Source organism: Lolium perenne, chromosome 5 (genome assembly GCF_019359855.2).
Source record: "Lolium perenne isolate Kyuss_39 chromosome 5, Kyuss_2.0, whole genome shotgun sequence".
In the NCBI taxonomy this organism is placed as follows: domain Eukaryota; kingdom Viridiplantae; phylum Streptophyta; class Magnoliopsida; order Poales; family Poaceae; genus Lolium; species Lolium perenne.
The window spans coordinates 141,003,287-141,023,079 of NC_067248.2; positions in this window are offsets into that span (position 1 = coordinate 141,003,287).

Here is a 19,793-nt window from a genome sequence, read left to right on the forward strand (position 1 = left end):
AAAGCCAGCAAAGATACTCAAGACTGTGTGCCTCGAAAGAGACAAGTCTGATATAGAGTACAAAATCCTTCTTCAGGATAAAGTACAGCTCCAAAAGTTGAACCTTGAATATGCTGACATCGCCATCCTTGCCCTTCTCGAGAGGCAGAAGGCACAAGATAAGTTGATGCACCTGATATTGGAGAGCTGCAGTGAAAGAGAAGAGACATTGAAAGAAGTGAGCAGTTTGGTGGGATACATGAGTGACGTCGGGCGAACTTCGCAGAATCCGCCCCGGCTGAGCTCAAATTCCAGCGGAACCAGCTTTCAGCAATGCATGTTATGCGCACCTACAACTTCTACTCATTGATTAGAGGTCGCACGACATGGCATTTTCCCTCGAAATAGTAGTACTGTACTAATAGTTGTACTACTTAATATGTACCTTTTTGTAAAATAATTTCTTACATGTATTAGAAACTACCCCTCTCGTTTCTGGATGCACCCGGGACATTGTCATCCGGCCCTCTTCTGGACAAACCCCCTCGGGAAGGATGGTATATTTTGCACATTTCGCTACTAGTACTTCTAATTCCACCGCTTATTTTTCTAATCCGTTAAATCGTTAATTGGATGACCAACTGATGGAAGCTGCGATAGATTAGACCAACAAGTGGTGAATTGTGCAAAAGATATGTCCGTGTTTTATGCAAAAGAGTGATATGGGGATCTGGTGGAATCTTGAATTTCCTCTTCAGTGGTAGGCATGCTTCACTTATATAGCTGGAGTACATTGCGGACCTGGTGCATTTCGTCAGTACCGATCAGCTATTTTTGCTTATCCGGGAAGAAAAGGTAGTACTAGCCTTTTCTGTGAGATGTCTTTTCAGTGCTACGGATTATTCTGTTCACTGATTGCTTTGTATGTAGGTGACTTTGCCAATCTGACTTTTCCATGACTTTGGGTGACTGATATTTGGACCACATTTGTAAGTGACTCAAAGTCACTCACTTTGGGGACTCCTGAATGCTTCGTGATATTTCGACGGTTTCGAATTATGTACTCCGTACAACTTTTGTAATATTGGTCAAACTAGTTTTGACCAGGGTTTGTGTAGGGTGTTTTTTTGGTTGGTCCAAATGGTGTTGTGTGGTCCAAATGTGATGTATCATCACACCACCATGTGCCCCCTCCCCCCACCCCACCCCTAGGGTTTGGTAAATCGAATGTGATACATGCTTCTTAGAAGGAGTACATTTTTTCCGTTAAGGCATGACAATTTTGAAAAATTCAAAAAAAATGGGAAGACAGAATGGTAACATCATTTTCCATGTGATGATGCACCCCTGTGCCAAATTTTGGTTCATTTTAAGAATGTAAGGTGACAAATTACTCGAGGAAGCTAGTTGGAGTAGACGGGCATGACCGGATTGGCATAGGGGATTTATTTTTTGAAGGATGTTATTTTTCATAGACAATATCTGACACAAAAAATAAAATGTTAAGGTCTCATATTATTCTGAATGATTTTGAATTACTTATAACGTTTGGAAGTATTGGTATACATGAGTCCCACATGAAGTTAAATGGTCCCAAAAAAAGTTTCGTACACGTCTCCCAGAAAGTGGAAAGTCGAGCACATGCATGACTTCACGCATCCACTACTGGATACAGAGAGTCAGAGGCTATAACATAATCGGCCTCATCATCTCTCGCGAGCTCGTCCTCTCCACTCCCCCAACTTGCCTCCCCCACACTGTGAAAACCCCCCATCCACTCACCGCACCTCTGAGGCATCGACTTTCCCGTTTCCAACCGCAGCAGCATGAAGATAGGTATTGCATACGAGGCGGAGCAATAGGCGACCGCCCACGCAGAGGATGCCTCTACGGTAGTGGCCGTCGCGGTGGGTGAGGCTTCACCGGGCACCCAGGCCGCTCGTCTCCTCTGCTTGTCGGATTCTTCGACCTCGGTCGAAATGGGCGTCCTGGCCGTCACGACGGGTGAGGCTTCACCGGGCACCCATGCCGCTCGTCTCCTCTGCTTGTCTGGTTCTTCGACCTCGGTCAAAACGGGCGTCCTGGCCGTCGAGCAGAAGGTGGATACCAATGTTGTTTATCCCGCCGAAGATGTGCACGGCGTTGCAGGCCACCACGGCGAGGTCTTCCTAGGCCCGATGCTGGACGCGAACCTCGACCCCTTCGACGATTTCGGCCCAAACGTTCAGTTCCAGGAGGATGTTGAGGGTGATGACGAGGAGGTATGATGACGCGTAAAGCACACGCTCGTTGGGAACCCCAAGTGGAAGGTGTGATGCGTATAGCAGCAAGTTTCCCTCAGTAAGAAACCAAGGTTTATCGAAGCAGTAGGAGTCAAGAAGCACGTCGAAGGTTGATGGCGGCGGGATGTAGTGCGGCGCAACACTAGGGATTCCGGCGCCAACGTGGAACCTGCACAACACAACCAAAGTACTTTGCCCCAACGAAACAGTGAGGTTGTCAATCTCACCGGCTTGCTGTAACAAAGGATTAACCGTATTGTGTGGAAGATGATTGTTTGCAGAAAACAGTAGAACAAGTATTGCAGTAGATTGTATTTCAGTAAAGAGAATTGGACCGGGGTCCACAGTTCACTAGAGGTGTCTCTCCCATAAGATAAGCAGCATGTTGGGTGAACAAATTACAGTTGGGCAATTGACAAATAAAGAGAGCATGACCATGCACATACATATCATGATGAGTATAGTGAGATTTAATTGGGCATTACGACAAAGTACATAGACCGCCATCTAGCATGCATCTATGCCTAAAAAGTCCACCTTCAGGTTATCATCTGAACCCCTTCCAGTATTAAGTTGCAAAGCAACAGACAATTGCATTAAGTATGGTGCGTAATGTAATCAACAACTACATCCTTAGACATAGCATCAATGTTTTATCCCTAGTGGCAACAGCACATCCATAACCTTAGAGGTTCTTGTCACCCCTCCAGATTCACGGAGACATGAACCCACTATCGAGCATAAATACTCCCTCTTGGAGTTACTAGCATCAACTTGGCCAGAGCATCTACTAATAACGGAGAGCATGCAAGATCATAAACAACACATAGACATAGCTTTTATAATCAACATAACAAGTATTCTCTATTCATCGGATCCCAACAAACGCAACATATAGAATTACAGATAGATGATCTTGATCATGTTAGGCAGCTCACAAGATCCGACAATGATAGCACAATGGGGAGAAGACAACCATCTAGCTACTGCTATGGACCCATAGTCCAGGGGTAGACTACTCACACATCACACCGGAGGCGACCATGGCGGCGTAGAGTCCTCCGGGAGATGATTCCCCTCTCCGGCAGGGTACCGGAGGCGATCTCCTGGATCCCCCGAGATGGGATCGGCGTTGGCGGCGTCTCTGGAAGGTTTTCCGTATCGTGGCTCTCGGTACTGGGGGTTTCGTCACGGAGGCTTTAAGTAGGCGGAAGGGCAAGTCAGGGGGCCACACGAGGGCCCCAGATGACAGGGCCGCGCGGCCAAACCCTAGGCCGCGCCGCCCTGTAGTCTGGGCGCCTCGTGGCCCCACTTCATTTCGTCTTCGGTCTTCTGGAAGCTTCGTGGCAAAATAGGCCCCTGGGCGTTGATTTCGTCCAATTCCGAGAATATTTCCTTACTAGGATTTCTGAAACCAAAAACAGCAGAAAACAACAACTGGCACTTCGGCATCTTGTTAATAGGTTAGTTCCAGAAAATGCACGAATATGACATAAAGTGTGCATAAAACATGTAGATAACATCAATAATGTGGCATGGAACATAAGAAATTATCGATACGTCGGAGACGTATCAGCATCCCCAAGCTTAGTTCTGCTCGTCCCGAGCAGGTAAAACGATAACACAGATAATTTCTGGAGTGACATGCCATCATAATCTTGATCATACTATTTGTAAAGCATATGTAGTGAATGCAGCGATCAAAACAATGTATATGACATGAGTAAACAAGTGAATCATAAAGCAAAGACTTTTCATGAATAGCACTTCAAGACAAGCATCAATAAGTCTTGCATAAGAGTTAACTCATAAAGCAATAATTCAAAGTAAAGGCATTGAAGCAACACAAAAGAAGATTAAGTTTCAGCGGTGCTTTCAACTTGTAACATGTATATCTCATGGATATTGTCAACATAGAGTAATATAATAAGTGCAATAAGCAAGTATGTAGGAATCAATGCACAGTTCACACAAGTGTTTGCTTCTTGAGGTGGAGAGAAATAGGTGAACTGACTCAACATTGAAAGTAAAAGAATGGTCCTCCATAGAGGAAAAAGCATCGATTGCTATATTTGTGCTAGAGCTTTGATTTTGAAAACATGAAACAATTTTGTCAACGGTAGTAATAAAGCATATGCATCATGTAAATTATATCTTATAAGTTGCAAGCCTCATGCATAGTGTACTAATAGTGCCCGCACCTTGTCCTAATTAGCTTGGACTACCGGATCATCACAATGCACATGTTTTGACCAAGTGTCACAAAGGGGTACCTCTATGCCACTTTGTACAAAGGTCTAAGGAGAAAGCTCGCATTGGATTTCTCGCTATTGATTATTCTTCAACTTAGACATCCATACCGGGACAACATAGACAACAGATAATGGACACCTCTTTTATGCATAAGCATGTAACAACAATTAATAATTTTCTCATTTGAGATTGAGGATGTATGTCCAAAACTGAAACTTCCACCGTGGATCATGGCTTTAGTTAGCGGCCCAATGTTCTTCTCTAACAATATGCATGCTTAACCATAAGGTGGTAGATCTCTCTTACTTCAGACAAGACGGACATGCATAGCAACTTAATAAGAGATAAAGTGCATAATTACATATTCAATACCACAATAGTTTTTAAGCTATTTGTCCCATGAGCTATATATTGCAAAGGTGAATGATGGAATTTTAAAGGTAGCACTCAAGCAATTTACTTTGGAATGACGGAAAATACCATGTAGTAGGTAGGTATGGTGGACACAAATGGCATAGTAGTTGGCTCAAGTATTTTGGATGCATGAGAAGTATTCCCTCTCGATACAAGGTTTAGGCTAGCAAGGCTTATTTGAAACAAACACAAGGATGAACCGGTGCAGCAAAACTCACATAAAAGACATATTGAAAACATTATAAGACTCTACACCGTCTTCCTTGTTGTTCAAACTCAATACTAGAAATTATCTAGACCTTAGAGATACCAAATATGCAAACCAAATTTTAGCATGCTCTATGTATTTCTTCATTAATGGGTGCAAAGCATATGTTGCAAGAGCTTAATCATGAGCACAACAATTGTCAAGTATCACATTACCCAAGACATTTATAGCAATTACTACATGTATCATTTTCCAATTCCAACCATATAACAATTTAACGAAGGAGAAACTTCGCCATGAATACTATGAGTAGAAACCAAGGACATACTTGTCCATATGCTACAGCGGAGCGTGTCTCTCTCCCATAAAGTGAATGCTAGGATCCATTTTATTCAAACAAAACAAAAACAAAAACAAACCGACGCTCCAAGAAAAAGCACATAAGATGTGATGGAATAAAAATATAGTTTCAGGGGAGGAACCTGATAATGTTGTCGATGAAGAAGGGGATGCCTTGGGCATCCCCAAGCTTAGACGCTTGAGTCTTCTTAATATATGCAGGGGTGAACCACCGGGGCATCCCCAAGCTTAGAGCTTTCACTCTCCTTGATCATGTTGCATCATACTCCTCTCTTGATCCTTGAAAACTTCCTCCACACCAAACTCGAAACAACTCATTAGAGGGTTAGTGCACAATAAAAATTAACATATTCAGAGGTGACACAATCATTCTTAACACTTCTGGACATTGCATAATGCTACTGGACATTAGTGGATCAAAGAAATTCATCCAACATAGCAAAAGAGGCAATGCGAAATAAAAGGCAGAATCTGTCAAAACAAAACAGTTCGTATTGACGAATTTTAAAATGGCACCAGACTTGCTCAAATGAAAATTCTCAAATTGAATGAAAGTTGCGTAAATATCTGAGGATCATGCACGTAAATTGGCTTAATTTTCTGAGCTACCTACAGGGAGGTGGACCCAGATTCGTGACAGCAAAGAAATCTGGAACTGCGCAGTAATCCAAATCTAGTACTTACTTTTCTATCAACGGCTTTACTTGGCACAACAAAACACAAAACTAAGATAAGGAGAGGTTGCTACAGTAGTAAACAACTTCCAAGACACAAAATAAAAACAAAGTACTGTAGGTAAAAACATGGGTTGTCTCCCATAAGCGCTTTTCTTTAACGCCTTTCAGCTAGGCGCAGAAAGTGTGTATCAAGTATTATCAAGAGACGAAGTGTCAACATCATAATTTGTTCTCATAATAGAATCAAAAGGTACCTTCATTCTCTTTCTAGGGAAGTGTTCCATACCTTTCTTGAGAGGAAATTGATATTTTATATTACCTTCCTTCATATCAATAATAGCACCAATAGTTCGAAGAAAAGGTCTTCCCAATATAATGGGACAAGATGCATTGCATTCAATATCCAAGACAACAAAATCAACGGGAACAAGGTTATTGTTAACGGTAATGCGAACATTATCAACTTTCCCCAAAGGTTTCTTTGTAGAATGATCAGCAAGATTAACATCCAAATAACAATTTTTCAGCGGTGGCAAGTCAAGCATATCATAAATTTTCTTAGGCATAACAGAAATACTTGCACCAAGATCACATAAAGCATTACAATCAAAATCTTTAACCTTCATCTTAATGATGGGCTCCCAACCATCCTCTAGCTTTTTAGGAATAGAGGCTTCGCGCTCTAGTTTCTCTTCTCTAGCTTTTATGAGAGCATTTGTAATATGATGTGTAAAGGCCAAATTTATAGCACTAGCATTAGGACTTTTAGCAAGTTTTTGCAAGAAATTTATAACTTCAGAGATGTGGCAATCATCAAAATTCAAACCATTATAATCTAAAGCAATGGGATCATCATCCCCAATGTTGGAAAAAATTTCAGCAGCTTTATCATTGTGCAGTTTCAGCTTTAGCAGCTTCAGTGCAGTTTCTCGCGCTTTGCATTAGAAGTGGAAACATTGCTAACACCAATTCTTTTATTAGTATTAATAGGAGGTGCAGCAACATGTGTAGCATTAGCATTACAAGTGGTGGTAATAGTCCAAACTTTAGCTACATTCTTCTCTTTAGCTAGTTTTTCATTTTCTTCTCTATCCCACCTAGCACGCAGTTCAGCCATTAATCTTATATTCTCATTAATTCTAACTTGGATGGCATTTGCTGTAGTAACAATTTTATTATGATGATTCTCATTAGGCAAAACTTTTGATTTCAAAAGATCAACATCAGCAGCAAGACTATCGACTTTAGAAGCAAGTATATCAATTTTCCCAAGCTTTTCTTCAACAGATTTGTTAAAAGCAGTTTGTGTACTAATAAATTCTTTAAGCATGGCTTCAAGTCCAGGGGGTGAACTCCTATTATTGTTGTAAGAATTCCCATAAGAATTACCATAGCCGTTGCCATTATTATAAGGATATGGCCTATAGTTGTTACTAGAATTGTTCCGGTAAGCATTGTTGTTGAAATTATTATTTTTAATGAAGTTTACATCAACATGTTCTTCTTGTGCAACCAATGAAGCTAATGGAACATTATTAGGTTCAATATTAGTCCTATCATTCACAAGCATAGACATAATAGCATCAATCTTATCACTCAAGGAAGAGGTTTCTTCGACAGAATTTACCTTCTTACCTTGTGGAGCTCTTTCCGTGTGCCATTCAGAGTAGTTGATCATCATATTATCAAGAAGCTTTGTTGCTTCACCAAGAGTGATGGACATAAAGGTACCTCCAGCAGCTGAATCCAATAAATTCCGTGAAGAAAAATTTAGTCCTGCATAGAAGGTTTGGATGATCATCCAAGTAGTCAGTCCATGGGTTGGGCAATTTTTAACCAGAGATTTCATTCTTTCCCAAGCTTGAGCAACATGTTCAGTATCTAATTGTTTAAAATTCATTATGCTACTCCTCAAAGATATAATTTTAGCAGGGGGATAATATCTACCAATAAAAGCATCCTTGCATTTAGTCCATGAATCAATACTATTCTTAGGCAGAGATAGCAACCAATCTTTAGCTCTTCCTCTTAATGAGAAAGGGAACAATTTTAGTTTAATAATTTCACCATCTACATCTTTATACTTTTGCATTTCACATAGTTCAACAAAATTATTAAGATGGGCAGCAGCATCATCAGAACTAACACCAGAAAATTGCTCTCGCATAACAAGATTCAGTAAAGCAGGTTTAATTTCAAAGAATTCTGCTGTAGTAGCAGGTGGAGCAATAGGTGTGCATAAGAAATCATTATTATTTGTGGTTGTGAAGTCACACAACTTAGTATTTTCAGGGTTGGCCATTTTAGCAACAGTAAATAAAGCAAACTAGATAAAGTAAATGCAAGTAAACTAATTTTTTTGTGTTTTTGATATAGCAAACAAGATAGCAAATAAAGTAAAACTAGCAACTAATTTTTTTGTATTTTGATTTAGTGCAGCAAACAAAATAGTAAATAAAACTAAGCAAGACAAAAACAAAGTAAAGAGATTGAGAAGTGGAGACTCCCCTTGCAGCGTGTCTTGATCCCCCCGGCAATGGGGCCAGAAAAAGCTGCTGGCGTACAGTTGACGTGGGAGATAGAAATCTTTGTGGTGAAACTTTTCTTCGATCCCCGGCAACGGCGCCAGAAAAAAGCTGCTTGATACGCGTTCAACACGCGCCCATTGGGAACCCCAAGAGGAAGGTGTGATGCGTACAGCGGCAAGTTTCCCTCAGTATGAAACCAAGGTTATCGAACCAGTAGGAGCCAAGAAGCACGTTGAAGGTTGATGGCGGCGGGATGTAGTGCGGCGCAACACCAGAGATTCCGGCGCCAACGTGGAACCTGCACAACACAACCAAAGTACTTTGCCCCAACGAAACAGTGAGGTTGTCAATCTCACCGGCTTGCTGTAACAAAGGATTAACCGTATTGTGTGGAAGATGATTGTTTGCAGAAACAGTAGAACAAGTATTGCAGTAGATTGTATTTCAGTAAAGAGAATTGGACCGGGGTCCACAGTTCACTAGAGGTGTCTCTCCCATAAGATAAACAGCATGTTGGGTGAACAAATTACAGTTGGCAATTGACAAATAAAGAGGGCATGACCATGCACATACATATCATGATGAGTATAGTGAGATTTAATTGGGCATTACGACAAAGTACATAGACCGCCATCCAACTGCATCTATGCCTAAAAAGTCCACCTTTAGGTTATCATCCGAACCCCCTCCAGTATTAAGTTGCAAAGCAACAGACAATTGCATTAAGTATGGTGCGTAATGTAATCAACAACTACATCCTTAGACATAGCATCAATGTTTTATCCCTAGTGGCAACAGCACAACACAACCTTAGAACTTTCACATCGTCCTGTGTCAATGCAGGCATGAACCCACTATCGAGCATAAATACTCCCTCTTGGAGTTACAAGCATCTACTTGGCCAGAGCATCTACTAGTAACGGAGAGCATGCAAGATCATAAACAACACATAGATATAACTTTGATAATCAACATAACAAGTATTCTCTATTCATCGGATCCCAACAAACGCAACATATAGGATTACAGATAGATGATCTTGATCATGTTAGGCAGCTCACAAGATCCGACAATGATAGCACAATGGGGAGAAGACAACCATCTAGCTACTGCTATGGACCCATAGTCCAGGGGTAGACTACTCACACATCACACTGGAGGCGACCATGGCGGCGTAGAGTCCTCCGGGAGATGATTCCCCTCTCCGGCAGGGTGCCGGAGGCGATCTCCTGGATCCCCCGAGATGGGATCGGCGGCGGCGGCGTCTCTGGAAGGTTTTCCGTATCGTGGCTCTCGGTACTGGGGGTTTCGTCACGGAGCCTATTTGTAGGCGGAATGGCAAGTCAGGAGGGGGCACGAGGGCCCCAGATGACAGGGCCGCGTGGCCAAGCCCTAGGCCGCGCCGCCCTAGGGTTTGGGCACCCCGTGGCCCCACTTCGTTTCGTCTTCGGACTTCTGGAAGCTTCGTGGAAAAATAGGACCCTGGGCGTTGATTTCGTCCAATTCCGAGAATATTTCGTTACTAGGATTTCTGAAACCAAAAACAGCAGAAACAAAGAATCGGCACTTCGGCATCTTGTTAATAGGTTAGTTCCAGAAAATGCACGAATATGACATATAGTGTGCATAAAACATGTAGATAACATCAATAATGTGGCATGGAACATAAGAAATTATCGATACGTCGGAGACGTATCACCGGCCCACGTAACTAATGGACCAGCCCAGCTATATAGTTGACCGGTCAAACTAAGTCAGCTGGCCCGGCCCGCAAACTTAATGGGCCGGCCCGCTTAAGACGTGGCAGGCCTCGTGTGGGCCTACCATCTACCACGGGGTTTCAGCCGGTTAACGCCGTTAACTGCCAGTTAACGGCGTCTGCCACGTGTCAGTTTGCATGACGTCGCGATCAACGGGCTCCCGGAAACACTTGGGCAACGGTCCGATTTTCCGTGGCGGAAGGGCGCCCAAGCGCGACGGACCGAAAAAATCGTCGTAGGACTTTGCCTGACGCAGTTTCCACAACAGAACCCATATCGTCGGGTTAGGCCCATAGGCGACGAAAAATACCCCTTAGCGGACGATTTTGAGACGTTGTCTATCAGAACTTTTCTTGTAGTGCCAGCTTATGTTGAGGGACAACACTCTCTCCAGGTATCACCTTACAATCAATGCAGGCGCGTTTGTCTTCTCTTCTAGGGAGGACAAAATCAATCTGGCTAGAGTGTAGACCACTACTGAACGTCACTAGATGGGATTCTCTCTTCCTAAAGAGGGTGTTAGCTACGACCATGTCATAGGCTAGAGCGAATCTCAGGACATCTTCTCCTTCTTGGTTCCTGATGCCATAGCCAAAGCCCCCATGCACCCTTTCAAAACCTGTGTTAGATGTACCCACATGGCCATTGAGGTCTCCTCCTATGAAGAGCTTCTCACCAATAGGTACCCTCCTAACCAAGTCCTCCAGGCCTTCCCAGAACTCCCTCTTGGTGCTCTCATTGTGGCCTACTTGTGGGGCATACGCGCTGATAACATTGAGGACTAAGTCCCCAACAACCATCTTGACAAGGATCATCCGGTCCCCTTGCCTCTTGACGTCCACAACTCCATCCCTGAGGCTCTTATTGACTAAGATGCCTACTCCATTTTTGTTTGAAGTTGTCCCCGTGTACCACAACTTGAAACCGGTATCCTCCACCTCCTTCGCCTTCTGTCCCTTCCATTTGGTCTCTTGGACACAAAGGACATCAACACGCCTCCTCACCGCTGTATCAACTAACTCCTGTAACTTACCCATCAGGGACCCTACGTTCCAGCTACCTAAGCGTATCCTCCTAGGCTCGGCTAACTTCCTTACCCTCTGCACTCGTCGAGTCAAATGCGGAGACCCTTGCTCATTTTTCACTACACCGGGGCGTCGGTGCAGCGCGCCACTAAGGATGCGGCGACCCGATCCTTGCTCACTTATCACCGTATCCAGATCAAGATACGGCGCGCCACCAAGGGGGTGACGGCCCGGCCCTTGCCCATTTGACACCACACCCGGGTTCCGATGTGGCGCGTCGCTAAGAGGGTTACGCCCCAACGAGGTTCCTTTGGGTTTTATCTCCGTAAGAGGTGCTGGGTTTTTTACGTTGGCTCGCCTTGCCTATCACAACCCTCCTCCTTTACCCGGGATTGGGACCGGCTATGTTGAGACAACATAGGCGGAGTTATATACAGCCCCTAACAAGTGGGAAAAATACAAGCATACAAATATACATCTAACACCCCCTCAAACTCATGGTTGATCCATAACACTGAGTTTGGAGAGTAAGAAGTCATGCTGCGCTCAGGTTTGTGCCTTTGTAAAGAAATCCACCAACTGCAAGTCTGAAGGCACATACTGAAGCGCAACAACCTGAGCATGCACCTGAGCACGTGTATAAAAAGCATCAACACCAATATGCTTGGTAAGCTCATGCTTGACCGGATCACGTGCAATACTGATAGAACCTGTACTGTCAGACAAAAGTGGAGTGTGTGTCGTAACAAAGACCCCAAAATCTGCAAGCAACCACCGTAACCAGGTCACCTCAGCAATCAACAAGGCCATAGCCCGTAGCTCAACCTCAACACTCGAACGAGAAACCGCTACCTGTTTCTTCGTCTTCCAAGCAACAAGCGAACCACCAAGAAACACACAGTAAGCAGAAAGTGAACGACGATCCGTAGGATCACTCGCCCACGTAGCATCCGAGTAGCACTGGAGCTGAAGAGAGCTGGAACAAGGAAAGAAAAGGCGACGAGTGATCGTGCCACGAAGATAACGAAGAACAAGGAGGAGATGACTGTAGTGAACGGTGGTAGGAGCTGAGACAAACTGACTCAGAATATGAACAGGATAAGAGATATCAGGACGAGTGGTAGCAAGATAAACAAGACTCCCAACAAGATGGCAATAACGTATCGGATCAGGAAGAGGATCACCATCAGTAGGACGAATCTTAACATTAAGCTCCATAGGAGTCTCAACAGTGCGCTCATCCCCAAGAGCAGCACGAGCAAGAAGATCCTGAATATACTTTTCCTGAGAGATAGAAAAACCATCATAAGTGGAGGAGACCTCAATCCCAAGAAAATAGCGGAGAAGACCAAGATCAGTCATAAGAAACTGCTCACGAAGACGAGCCTTGACAAAGGAAATATACTCAGGATCATCATCAGTAATGATCGTATCATCAACATGGAGAAGGAGAAGAGTGCGTCCAAGAGAAGAAGTGTGAACAAACAGCGCTGGATCATGAGCACTAGGAGAGAAACCAGCAGCATTCACCACAGAGTCAAAGCGCTCAAACCAGGCACGAGGAGCCTGTTTCAGGCCATAAAGAGAACGCCAAAGACGACAAACCATCACATCGGATATAGAATACCCAGGAGGAGGCTCCATATAAACCTCCTCACTCAACTCGCCATTAAGAAAAGCGTTCTGAATATCAAGCTGAGACACAGACCAGTGTCGAACAGAAGCGACAGCAAGAAGAGTATGCACAGTGGTAATATGAGCCACAGGGGCAAAAGTCTCATCATAGTCACGGTCGTGCTCCTGCCGAAAGCCACGAGCCACAAGACGCGCTTTATAGCGCTCAAGAGATCCATCCGAGCGGGTCTTAATTTTATAGAACCACTTACACGTGATAGGACGAACACCAGGAGTGGGAGAAACAAGATCCCAAGTGCCAGTGCACTCAAGCGCAGCAATCTCCTCAGCCATGGCAAGCTGCCATTCAAGGATGACGCTCAGCATCCCGATAAGAAGTCAGCTCGGAGGCAACAAAGAGACCATACTGACTAGGAGAGTAACAGTCTGGAGTACGACGCTGACGAACAGGCCGTGAAGAGGAAAGCTCATCGGCGGAGGACGACTCATCAGAAGAAGAGGAAGAAGGAACAACAGAGGAAGGGTCCGAAGCCGGAGAATGGGGAGAACTAGGGGAACTAGATGGAGGAGAGGATGGCACCGAGGTCCAAGGGGGCGCATCATAACTAAGAGGTCAAGGAGAAGGGACATCGGGAGGTGCATCAGGAAATAGAAGAAAAGATATATCATCCACCGGGTAGGTACCAAAGGTGGAGCAAGGATAGAAGTGACGCGTCTCATCAAACGTGACTGATACGCGTACAGCACGCGTCCGTTGGGAACCCCAAGAGGAAGGTGTGATGCGTACAGCGGCAAGTTTTCCCTCAGTATGAAACCAAGGTTTATCGAACCAGTAGGAGCCAAGAAGCACGTTGAAGGTTGATGGCGGCGAGATGTAGTGCGGCGCAACACCAGGGATTCCGGCGCCAACGTGGAACCTGCACAACACAAACCAAGTACTTTGCCCCAACGAAACAGTGAGGTTGTCAATCTCACCGGCTTGCTGTAACAAAGGATTAGATGTATAGTGTGGATGATGATTGTTTGCAGAAAACAGTAGACCAAGTATTGCAGTAGATTGTATTTCAGTATAGAGAATTGGACCGGGGTCCACAGTTCACTAGAGGTGTCTCTCCCATAAGATAAACAGCATGTTGGGTGAACAAATTACAGTTGGGCAATTGACAAATAGAGAGGGCATGACCATGCACATACATATTATGATGAGTATAGTGAGATTTAATTGGGCATTACGACAAAGTACATAGACCGCTATCCAGCATGCATCTATGCCTAAAAAGTCCACCTTCAGGTTATCATCCGAACCCCTTCCAGTATTAAGTTGCTAACAACAGACAATTGCATTAAGTATTGCGCGTAATGTAATCAATAACTACATCCTCGGACATAGCATCAATGTTTTATCCCTAGTGGCAATAGCACATCCATAACCTTAGAGGTTCTTGTCACTCCTCCAGATTCACGGAGACATGAACCCACTATCGAGCATAAATACCCCCTCTTGGAGTTACTAGCATCAACTTGGCCAGAGCATCTACTAATAACGAAGAGCATGCAAGATCATAAACAACACATAGATATAAATTGATAATCAACATAACATGGTATTCTCTATTCATCGGATCCCAACAAACACAACATATAGAATTACAGATAGATGATCTTGATCATGTTCGGCAGCTCACAAGACCCGACAATTAAGCACAATGAGGAGAAGACAACCATCTAGCTACTGCTATGGACCCATAGTCCAGGGGTAGACTACTCACACATCACTCCGGAAGCGACCATGGCGGCGTAGAGTCCTCCGGGAGATGATTCCCCTCTCCGGCAGGGTGCCGGAGGCGATCTCCTGAATCCCCCGAGATGGGATTGGCGGCGGCGGCGTCTCTGGAAGGTTTTCCGTATCATGGCTCTCGGTACTGGGGGTTTCGCGACGAAGGCTATTTGTAGGCGGAAGGGTAGGTCAGGGGGCATCGCGAGGGGCCCAGGAGACAGGTCGGCGCGGCCAAGGGTGGGGCCGCGCCGCCTACCCTCCTGGCCACCTCGTGGCCCCACTTCGTTGACTCTCCGGCCAAGGGTGGCAAAATAGGACCCTGGGCGTTGATTTCGTCCAATTCCGAGAATATTTCCTTACTAGAATTTCTGAAACCAAAAACAGCAGAAAACAACAACTGGCACTTCGGCATCTTGTTAATAGGTTAGTTCCAGAAAATGCACGAATATGACATAAAGTGTGCATAAAACATGTAGATATCATCAATAATGTGGCATGGAACATAATAAATTATCGATACGTCGGAGACGTATCAGCATCCCCAAGCTTAGTTTCTGCTCGTCCCAAGCAAGTAAACGATAAACAAAGATAATTTCTGGAGTGACATGCCATCATAACCTTGATCATACTATTGTAAGCATATGTAGTGAATGCAGCGATCCAAACAATGTAAATGACATGAGTAAACAACTGAATCATATAGCAAAGACTTTTCATGAATAGTACTTCAAGACAAGCATCAATAAGTCTTGCATAAGTGTTAACTCATAAAGCAATAATTCAAAGTAAAGGTATTGAAGCAACACAAAGGAAGATGAAGTTTCAGCGGTTGCTTTCAACTTATAACATGTATATCTCATGGATATTGTCAATGTAAAGTAATATAACAAGTGCAATATGCAAGTATGTAGGTATCAATGCACAGTTCACACAAGTGTTTGCTTCTTAAGGTGGAGAGAAATAGGTGAACTGACTCAACAATAGAAGTAAAAGAATGGTCCTTCAAAGAGGAAAGCATCGATTGCTATATTTGTGCTAGAGCTTTGATTTTGAAAACAAGAAACAATTTTGTCAACGGTAGTAATAAAGCATATGTGTTATGTAAATTATATCTTACAAGTTGCAAGCCTCATGCATAGTATACTAATAGTGCCCGCACCTTGTCCTAATTAGCTCGGATTACCTGGATTATCATCGCAATGCACATGTTTTAACCAAGTGTCACAAAGGGGTACCTCTATGCCGCCTGTACAAAGGTCTAAGGAGAAAGCTCGCATCGGATTTCTCGCTATTGATTATTCTCAACTTAGACATCCATACCGGGACAACATAGACAACAGATAATGGACTCCTCTTTTATGCATAAGCATGTAGCAACAATTAATAATTTTCTCATATGAGCTTGAGGATATTTGTCCAAAACTGAAACTTCCACCATGGATCATGGCTTTAGTTAGCGGCCCAATGTTCTTCTCTAACATTATGCAATGCTCTAACCATTTTAGCGGTAAATCTCCCTTACTTCAGACAAGACGAACATGCATAGCCACTCACATGATATTCAACAAAGAGTAGTTGATGGCATCCCCAGGAACATGGTTATCGCACAACAAGCAACTTAATAAGAGATAAAGTGCATAAGTACATATTCAATACCACAATAGTTTTTAGGCTATTTGTCCCATGAGCTATATATTGCAGAGGTAGAGGATAGAAATTTTAAAGGTAGCACTCAAGCAATTTACTTTGGAATGGCGGAGAAATACCATGTAGTAGGTAGGTTTGGTGGACACAAATGGCATAGTGGTTGGCTCAAGGATTTTGGATGCATGAGAAGTATTCCCTCTCGATACAAGGTTTAGGCTAGCAAGGCTATTTGAAACAAACACAAGGATGAAGCGGTGCAGCAAAACTCACATAAAAGACATATTGAAAACATTATAAGACTCTACACCGTCTTCCTTGTTGTCCAAACTCAATACTAGAAATTATCTAGACCTTAGAGAGACCAATTATGCAAACCAAATTTTAGCATGCTCTATGTATTTCTTCATTAATAGGTGCAAAGTATATGATGCAAGAGCTTAAACATGATCACAACAATTGCCAAGTATCACATTATCCAAGACATTTTAGCAAATTACTACATGTATCATTTTCCAATTCCAACCATATAACAATTTAACGAAGAAGAAACTTCGCCATGAATATTATAAGTAAAGCCTAAGGACATACTTGTCCATATGCAACAGCGGAGCGTGTCTCTCTCCCACACAATGAATGCTAGGATCCATTTTATTCAAACAAAAAAAAAAAACCGACGCTCCAAGCAAAGCACACAAGATGTGACGGAATAAAAATATAGTTTCAGGGGAGGAACCTGATAATGTTGTCGATGAAGAAGGGGATGCCTTGGGCATCCCCAAGCTTAGACGCTTGAGTCTTCTTGATATATGCAGGGGTGAACCACCGGGGCATCCCCAAGCTTAGAGCTTTCACTCTCCTTGATCATGTCGTATCATCTCCCTCTCTTGATCCTTGAAAACTTCCTCCACACCAAACTCAAAACAACTCATTAGAGGGTTAGTGCACAATCAAAATATACATGTTCAGAGGTGACACAATCATTCTTAACACTTCTGGACATTACACAAAGCTACCAAAAGTCAATGGAATCGAAATATCCATCGAACATAACAAAACAGGCAATGCGAAATAAAAGGCAGAATCTGTCAAAATAGAACAGTTCGTAATGACGAATTTTATTGAGGCACCAGACTTGCTCAAATGAAAATGCTCAAATTGAATGAAAGTTGCGTACATATCTGAGGATCACTCACATAAATTTGCATAATTTTCTGAGTTACCTACAGAGAATTTTGCCCAGATTCGTGACAGCAAAGAAATCTATTTCTGCGCAGTAATCCAAATCTAGTATAAACCTTACTATCAACGACTTTACTTGGCACAACAAAACACAAAACTAAGATAAGGAGAGATTGCTACAGTAGTAAACAACTTCCAAGACTCAAAATAAAAACAAAGTACTGTAGTAAAAACATGGGTTGTCTCCCATAAGCGCTTTTCTTTAACGCCTTTCAGCTAGGCGCAGAAAGTGTGTATCAAGTATTATCAAGAGATGGAGCATCGTTATCATAAGCTCCCCCATCTGTAGTGGTACTAAGGGCTTTGTCAATTTTAGGCCTATAATAATATTTTTTTGGTTTAGGCACTTTAGAGACATACATAAACTTTTGCTCCTTACCCACATAAGCTTTCTCCTTATATTTAAGAGAAGAAAAGATTGATCCCAAGGTTCCCATAGCCTTTTCAAGTTCGCCGATCCTATCGGTTTGATTATCATGGACAACACAAGTTCCTAGGACACTGATTCTTTCATCAATTCCTCCTAAGGATTTATCAATTTCATCAGTTTTATCAAGTAACATTTCCAATTTAGTTTCAACACTTGGAAAAAATTTCTCTATGGTTTCCAATTTTTTTATAGCATCTTCAAGAGAGACTTCAATTTTAACTCCATCAACAGGGGGTATTCCAAATAGACTCTCAATAATGCAGCTAGCTTCTAATGCAGGAGTACTTACGAAGTTACCTCCTGCTAGACAATCAAGAACATACCTATTCCAGCTAGAGATACCAACATAAAAATTCCTGAGTAAAATAGTGGTGGAGTGTTTCTTAGTGCACCTATTATGGGCATTACTAATTCTATACCAAGCATCTCTTAAACATTCTCCCCCTTGTTGCTTAAACGAACGAACTTCAACTTCAGGATTACTCATTTTAGCAATAGTAAATAAAGCAAACTAGATAAAGTAAATGCAAGTAACTAATTTTTTGTGTTTTTGATATAGCAAACAAGATAGCAAATAAAGTAAAACTAGCAACTAACTTTTTTTGTATTTTGATTTAGTGCAGCAAACAAAGTAGTAAATAAAATAAAGCAAGACAAAAACAAAGTAAAGAGATTGGGATGTGGAGACTCCCCTTGCAGCGTGTCTTGATCTCCCCGGCAACGGCGCCAGAAAAAGAGCTTGATACGCGTACAGCACGCGTCCGTTGGGAACCCCAAGAGGAAGGTGTGATGCGTACAGCGGCAAGTTTTCCCTCAGTATGAAACCAAGGTTTATCGAACCAGTAGGAGCCAAGAAGCACGTTGAAGGTTGATGGCGGCGAGATGTAGTGCAGCGCAACACCAGAGATTCCGGCGCCAACGTGGAACCTGCACAACACAAATCAAGTACTTTGCCCCAACGAAACAGTGAGGTTGTCAATCTCACCAGCTTGCTGTAACAAAGGATTAGATGTATAGTGTGGATGATGATTGTTTGCAGAAAACAGTAGAACAAGTATTGCAGTAGATTGTATTTCAGTATAGAGAATTGGACCGGGGTCCACAGTTCACTAGAGGTGTCTCTCCCATAAGATAAACAGCATGTTGGGTGAACAAATTACAGTTGGGCAATTGACAAATAGAGAGGGCATGACCATGCACATACATATTATGATGAGTATAGTGAGATTTAATTGGGCATTACGACAAAGTACATAGACCGCTATCCAGCATGCATCTATGCCTAAAAAGTCCACCTTCAGGTTATCATCCGAACCCCTTCCAGTATTAAGTTGCTAACAACAGACAATTGCATTAAGTATTGCGCGTAATGTAATCAATAACTACATCCTCGGACATAGCATCAATGTTTTATCCCTAGTGGCAACAGCACATCCATAACCTTAGAGGTTCTTGTCACTCCTCCAGATTCACGGAGACATGAACCCACTATCGAGCATAAATACTCCCTCTTGGAGTTACTAACATCAACTTGGCCAGAGCATCTACTAATAACGGAGAGCATGCAAGATCATAAACA